Source organism: Dasypus novemcinctus, chromosome 29 (assembly GCF_030445035.2).
Source record: "Dasypus novemcinctus isolate mDasNov1 chromosome 29, mDasNov1.1.hap2, whole genome shotgun sequence".
In the NCBI taxonomy this organism is placed as follows: domain Eukaryota; kingdom Metazoa; phylum Chordata; class Mammalia; order Cingulata; family Dasypodidae; genus Dasypus; species Dasypus novemcinctus.
The window spans coordinates 40,775,465-40,783,332 of NC_080701.1; positions in this window are offsets into that span (position 1 = coordinate 40,775,465).

The window sequence follows — 7,868 nt, forward strand, 5'->3', positions numbered from 1 at the left end:
TTAAAGTCCTTATCTTATATTTAGGGTATTTTCCCCCACCCACCCTATTATTATTTTTAAATATATTTTTTATGACTGAAGTTGTAAACTTATAAAACAATCATGCACATGTATAGAAAAACAACATCCCTCTATCAACACAGCACACAGTGGTAGAACATTTGTTACAAATAACATATTGTCATCTGATTGCTACTACATCCATAGTGTACATTTGGCACACATTTTTCATACTTCCCCATTATCAAAACAGTACATCTTTGACATAGATGCAAGAATATTATATTATTACTGCTAACCACAGTTCATAGATCACTCCAGTTGTATCTTTCCCATGCTTCTCCACATTCCCACCACCCTGCAGTAGTGATGTACATTTTCTCTAGCTAACAAAGGGCACTCTTGCATCTGTACTATCGACCACAAATCTCATCCACCTCTTGGTTTACTGTGTTATTCACTTACTAGATCATTCTTTAGCATTCTGTCAATTGGCATTTAAATACCTAGACTACCATTTTCAGCCACATCTCTAGTTATAAACTAGTTGTTATATGTGTTACCATCCACTCTATACATGTCCACACTTTTACAGTAAAGCTATTTAAAACTTCTACATACATTAAAATTAGTTCATCTTGGTCCTCATACCTCCTTTAAGAATCCAACACCAGGGAGCAGCCTTGTCCCAGTGGTTAGGGCATCCATCTACCACATGGAGGTCCACAGTTCAAATCCCGGGCCTCCTTGACCTGTGTGGAGCTGGCCCATGCACAGTGCTGATGTGCACAAGAAGTGCCGTGTCATGCAGGGGTGTCCCCCACATACGGGAATCCCATGCACAAGGAGTGTGCCCCATAAGGAGAGCTGCCCAGCGCTAATGAAAGTGCAGCCTGCCTAAGAATGGCACCACCTACATGGAGAGCTGACACAACAAGCTGACACAAGGTGACACAGCAGAAACACAGATTCCTGCACCACTGACAACAGAAGCACACAAAGAAGATGCAGCAAATAGATGCAGGGAACAGACAACCAGGGGGGAAGGGGAGAGAAATAAATTTAAAAAAAAGAATCCACCACCTACCACCAGGTCTTGAAGCTATTTTCCCACAATTTATTTTAGAAGCTTTATGGTTCTTTTATTTTTAGTATTTTTAACCATTTTGAGTTAATTTTGGGATAAGGTGTGAGAGAGGGGTCCCCTTTCCTTCTTTTGGCTATGAATATCCAGTTCTTTCAGCAACATTTGTTGAATGGACTGTTCTAGCCAAGCTGTGTGGATTTGACAGTCTAGTCAAAAATCACTTGAGCATACATGTGAGGGTCTGTTTCTGAACCATCAATATGGTTCCATTGATCTTTGTGTCTGTCTCTAGGCCAGTACCATGCTGTTTTTACCACTATAGCTAGGTAATATGAAGTCTAGAAATAAGAGTTTGCTTTTCCTTTTTATGATGTTTCTGGCTATTCAGGACCCCTTACCCTTCCAAACAAATTTGATAATCATGTTTTCAATTTAAAAAAATGCTGGTTGAATTTTTATTGGGATTGCATTGAATCTGTATATCAATTTGAGTAGAATTGACATCTTAGTGATATTCAGTCTTCCAATCCATGAGAATTGAATGTTCTTCCAATTATTAGGCCTTTCTTGAATTCTTTTAACATTGAGTTGCAGTTTTCTGAATACAAGTTCTTTCCATCATTGGTTAAGATTATTCCTGACTATTTGAGTCTTATCTGTCATATTATATTTTCACAATTAAAAAAAAAATTAGTTACTTTTATTGATATAATCTTCATTTCTAGACTCTCTTCTAGACCACTCTCTACTGTCTTTTCTTTTCAGCCTCTAGCACACTCTTTAGAGTTTCCTGAAAATCTGATCTCTTTGTTAGACTTTCTCTCAGTTTCTATTTATCTGTGAATATTCTAAACTCACCCTAATTTTTAAAAGACAGTCTTGCCAGATATAAGATTCTTGGCTGAAGTTTTTCTCTTGTAGTATCTTAAATATATCCCACCACTGTCTTCTTGCCTCCATGTTTTCTGGTGAGAAATCAGCACTTAATCAAATTGGGTTTCCCTTATGTGTTATACATTGCTTTTCTCTTGCTGTTCTTAGAATTCTCTGTCTTTGGCATTTGACATTCTGATTAGTATGTGTATCAGAGTTGGTCTTTTCAGAGTTTTTTGGATGGGAGTATGTTGTGCTTCTTGCACATGAATATCTGTGTCCTTCAATAGGTTTGGGAAATTTTCTACCATTATTTTTTCAAATATTCCTTCTGCCCCTTTTCCCTTCCTTCTCCTTCTGGGACACACATGACATTTCTGTTTGCATGTCTTTTGCTGTCATTTAGTTCCCTGAGACCTTGTTCAAATTTTTTCCATTCTTTTCTTCATCTGTTTTTTTGTATGTTTGCTTTCAGAGGCCATTTCTTCAAGCTCACCAATCCTTTCTTCTGCCTCCTCAAATCTATTATATAATTCCAATGTTTTTTTAATTTCATTGATTGCACCTTTCATTTTCCTAAGATCTGCTATTTTTCTATGTATGCTTTCAAATTGTTCTCTGTGCTCATCCAATGTCTTCTTAATATCTTTACTCTCTTTAGCCATCCCATTGAATTTATTAAGGAGATTTGTTTGAACATCTATGATTAGTTGTCTCAACTCCTTTATGTCATCTAGAGGCTTATCTTGTTCCTTTAACTGGGCCATATCTTCCTGTTTCATGGTGTGGTTTTTTTTTTTTGTTCATATCTTGGCATCTGACTTAGTAGAGTATTCTTTTTTTAAAAAAAAGATTTGTTTTATTTCTTTCTTTCCCCTTCCCCTACCCCATCACAGCTGGCCCCACCCCACCCTGTCCTGGTTGTCTGTTCTCTGTGTCCACTTGCTGCATGTTTTTTGTCTGCTTCTGCTGTTGTGAACAGCATGGGAATCTGTGTTTCTTTTTGTTACGTCATCTTGTTGTGTCAGTTCTCCGTGTGTGCAGCACCATTCCTGGGCAGGCTGAAATTTCTTGTGCGTGGGCAGCTCTCCTTACGGGACACACTCCTTGTGAGTGGGGCTCCCCTATGTGGGGGCACTGCTGCATGGCACAAAACTCCTTGCACATATCAGTGCTGCACATGGGCCAGCTACACACAGGTCAAGGAGGCCTGAGGTTTGAACTGCAGACCTCCCATGTGGTAGACGGACACCCTATCCACTGGGCCAAGTCTGCTTCCCTAGAGTGTTCTGGATGCAGTTTTTCTCTTTAGTTTAGGGCTTCCTGCCCTTTCTCCCCATGCTGGTTGTGTAGTAGGAACCAAGGATGTAGTTAGTGCTCTAAGCTGTGGAGGCTCAAGCTGTCCTCATTGCCCCAGGCACCAATGAAGCTTCTCCCAACTTTCTTCTTTGCCAGGGATAGGAACAGAGTCATAGCTGTGTGAAGTAATCCAAGTCATGCAGGCCTAGACTGTAATTGCTCAGAGAGACTAATGAAGCATCCCCTGCCCAGGATGGGGATGGAGCTGCAGGTGTGGGCAACAATCTATACACTGTTGGTCCATGATGATCTCATTTGCCCTGGTAGACTTCCAATTATTCAGTCTGTGCCAGCCAAAGGTACCTGCAGTTACCTGGATAGGGTGGTGCAGATCCCACAAGCCCCCTCCCTGCCAGAGGTGGGACTGAAACCTAGGTGAGGGCTGCAGGTCATTTTGGGTGAAAGAATCTGGTTCCAACCATCACTGTGATTTTTGGTCAGCCCTACTTCCCCTCATGCTGGTGGTAGAGTCCAAATGGTGGCTACTGGCCTCTTTCTGACATGGACAGGTTCAAACTTTAATGTTCTTAGGGTTATACTTTAGCATTGAATTTACTAATCAGTAGCTGAAATCAGTGGCCAACCATCTCCTCCTACCATTTTTGGGAGTTGGAGCTTCCAATTCCAATCACAGAATAACTCCTGTGTAAGCCTGTGCTGCCAAAGTAGGCTAATCACCAGCCTCTGTGGCATGGCTTTTATTTTCCCAGAGAGGCTGGCACAGGTCTCCCTAGCTTCCTCCCTACCAGAGGTGGGGCTGAGGCCTAAGCTAGATCTGCAATCTGATCTGTATGGAAAGAAGCCAGTCCCCATCAGCACTGTGATGTTCAGTCCACCCCACTTCTCCTCGTGCCAGGTACAGAGTTAGATGGTTGCTCCTGGCCTCTTTCTGACTTGGACAGGCTCAAACTTTAGCTGTTCTAAGGATTATAGTTTAACCTGCTGAATTTACTCCTCAGTAGCTGAAGTTGGTGCCCAGCTGTCTCTTCCCTGTTTTTGGGAAGCGGAGTTGCCAATTCCAGAAACAGAACAGCTCCCAAGGCAGCTTGTGCCTCCAGTGGAAGATGGGCAATGGCCTCCAGGGTGTGGAGTGCTCTACTCATGAGTCTTCTCTGCAGATGGGCAGTCTCCTCCTTCCATGCCTACATGGGTGAAATGTATGAGAAATTAGAGGTAAGTAATTGTACAGGGAAGGGATAAGCTGGGGGCATAGGCATACTCTTAGGTGGGTCTTTGCAGGCTTGAGGGCTCTAGGATTGGGATGGTGGGTCAGGCGGTTCAAGGAATTGGGGGGGTAGTTAAGGGAAGCAGATGAACATGGGAGATTGTCAGGTATGTGCTTGAAACTATAATGTTGAGAAAACTCTTTAGAAAATATAAGAAAGGGTTACTTAAGGTGCTTAAGGGGGCGATCTGACACAGGGGCAGGCTTTGAGGGGGTGTGTGAGTGCTTATCTTGTCATAGTGTGTTAAAATACTGGGTGGAGTCACATGCAATGAGTGGGAAGGTGTACCCCCATCCTTGGGAGACCTGATGTTCTCAAACACAGGGAAGGGTTTCTCTTGAGAGAATTGGTGGCCCCCAATGGAGGAGGACAGGCTAGTGTGTCAGCTGTCAGCACTGTTGCAGGTATCTATGAATCTGCTCCTTCAGGCAGTGAAGAACAATTGTCACTGTGGGCCCTGAGGAGAGGGGGAAGAGGAATAGAATAGATGGAAACAGGGTAACTGGGGGGGGGGCGGGCAATAGAAGTGTTCCACAAGATGGTTCAATGATGGATATAGGACATGTTAAATTTCACCAAGAAGTTATGAGAATGTATAGTCTAAAATGTAAATCATAATGTAAATAAAATTTTGAAAAGTGTATAGTCTAAAATATAAATCATAATGTAAACCAAAATGGAACCATGTTTGGTAGCTATGTTTCAATATCTGTACATCAGCTGCAGCAAATATAGTATGAACATGTAAAAATAACATTGCTGGGGAAGTGGGAAAAGGGCTTGATGTTGGGTATATGGGAGTCCCCTATATTGTATATGTGACTTTACTGAGATCTAAAGCTTTTCTGAAGGCAAAATTAAAAATTTGTAAAAAGGATGTAGACACTGAGAAGAAATTGCCTTGTCATTGTACATACAGAGCAACACCTATTACAGTGATGAAAGGCAAAATGTCAAAAACAAAGTATTATGATATATTTCATTTTTTAATTTCCCAATTTATTTTTTACTTTATTTTAATTTTCTAAATTAATATGTATTCTATTTCTACTCTTTAAACCTATCATTACTATTCTATTTCATTTTCCTACTATTTAAATTTGGCAATATATTAGGCTTCATTTTTTAAAGAAGTTTTGACCACAGAGTCATTCAACTATGACAGGGGAGGAACATTATTGTGGGATGTTACTGATGGGAGACACATGGTTGGGAGGGAGTTCTCCAGGGCATGTACATATGGTATATAAAAATGTTTGGATATTCATTGTGTATTTTATAGCAGTTACAGTTACAAACAACAACTGAGGGAGTGCTGAGTTCCCAGACAGGTGCACTCTGTCACATTCCCCAATGGGACAGCAAAAGTCTCCCAAGTGCAAGGGTAAAGACCAGTGATGAAGAATGGTCCAGTGATGAAGGATGGTCCAATGATGAGCCCTTGATACTGATGACTATACTTATGAGCCTGTGTGCCTGAAATTTCAACTAGGTTTGCCTAAAAGGAAACTCCTAAGAGCATCCAAGTTGCTCAAATGTGGCCACTCTCTAAGTCAAACTCAGCATGTAAATGCATCACCTTTCCCCCAGCATGGGACATAACTCCCGAGGATGAGTCTCCTGCATGCTGGGGGATTACTAGCGATCACCAGCTGGTGATACAACTAGAAAAAGACCTTGAATAAAAAGGGGAAATGGCAAACACAAATGAGTTTATATGGCTAAGAGTCTTCAAAAAGCATTGGGAGGTCATCAGAGGGGTCACATGCACATGTCAGCAGCATCCCAGGAACAGCCAAAGTAGATACAACTTCAGGTTCTGGTGTTCCTGGGGGCTGTGGAGACACACAGGTTCTATGGTCATGGCAGATGGATCTGCAGAAGAGTGCCTTGTCAGTGGGCCCTACTTTGTAATTTGTGTTCCTGAGTGTGATGGAGTTGGGCTCAGATATGACCTTTCCAGACATGCCTCTTCTGGCACTTTTACTGAACCTATGGCTGGTGCTGGTCTTGGTGTATACTCAGGAGACTTGAATCTCTAAATTGCACATGTGCTAGCTGGGCACTGAGCCTCAGCATAGTTGCAATCCTATTCTCTGGTTCATTGGCCTTATGCAGGTCAGCTAACATGGAGTTGAAGATGGACAAACACCATGCTAAGGAACCAAGAGTGCCTATTACTGTGAGCAGGAGAATTGCATCTCTCAACCACGTGGGATCTAAGGCCCTTCTCAATTTAGAGGTGAAGTGGACATCACCATCCCTGAGTCCACAGGGTGGAAGAGTGAAATATGGATTAGAGTGGACTTACTGGTATTCCACTATAACTATTGTGACTCTAGCAATGGAAGAAAGTGTATCATTGATGTGGAGACAGTGGCTATAGTAGTTGCTGAGGGCAGGGAGAAGAAAGCAGAGATGTGATGTGGGGGCATTTTTGGGACTTGCAGTTGTCCTCAGTGAAATCGCAGGCACAGATGCTGGACATTATATATCCTGCCATAATCTACTGAATGTACTGGGGGAGAGTATAAACTACAATGTAAACTATAATCCATGTGGTGCAGCAGTGCTCCAAAATATATTCACCAAATGCAATGAATGTGCTGCAATGATGAAAGAGGTTGTTGATATGGGAGAAGTAGTGGCTGGGGGCTAGGGGTGGGGTGGTGGGGGATGGTAAAAGGGAACCTCTTACATTTTGTAATGCAATATTTTTGTCTTTATTTATTTTTTAATGTTACATTCAAAAAATATGAGGTCCCCATATACCCCCCCTCCCTACTCCTCCCATAACAACAACCTCCTCCATCATCATGGGACATTCATTGGACCTGGTGAATACATCTCCAAGCACCACTGCACCACATGGTCAATGGTCCACATTATAGTTTACACTCTCCCCCAGTCTACCCAGTGGGCCATGGGAGGACATACAGTGTCTGGTAACTGTCCCTACAGTACCACCCAGGACAACTCCAAGTCCCAAAAATGCTCCCAAATCACATCTCTTCTTCCCACTCCCTACTCTTAGCAGCTACCATGGCCCCTTTCTCCACATCAATGCTACATTTTCTTTGATTACTAATCACAATAGTTTAAGAATAGAATATCAGTCAGTCCACTCTAATCCATACTCTATTCCTCCATCCTGTGGACCCTGGAATGGTTGTGTCCACTCCACATCTATATCAAGAGGGGGCTTAGATTCCACATGGGTGATGGATACAATTCTCCTGCTTTCAGTTGTAGGCATTCTTTGGCTCCCTGGTGTTGTGGCAACACTTTGTGTTCTAAAATTCAATAAATAAATTTAAAACAAT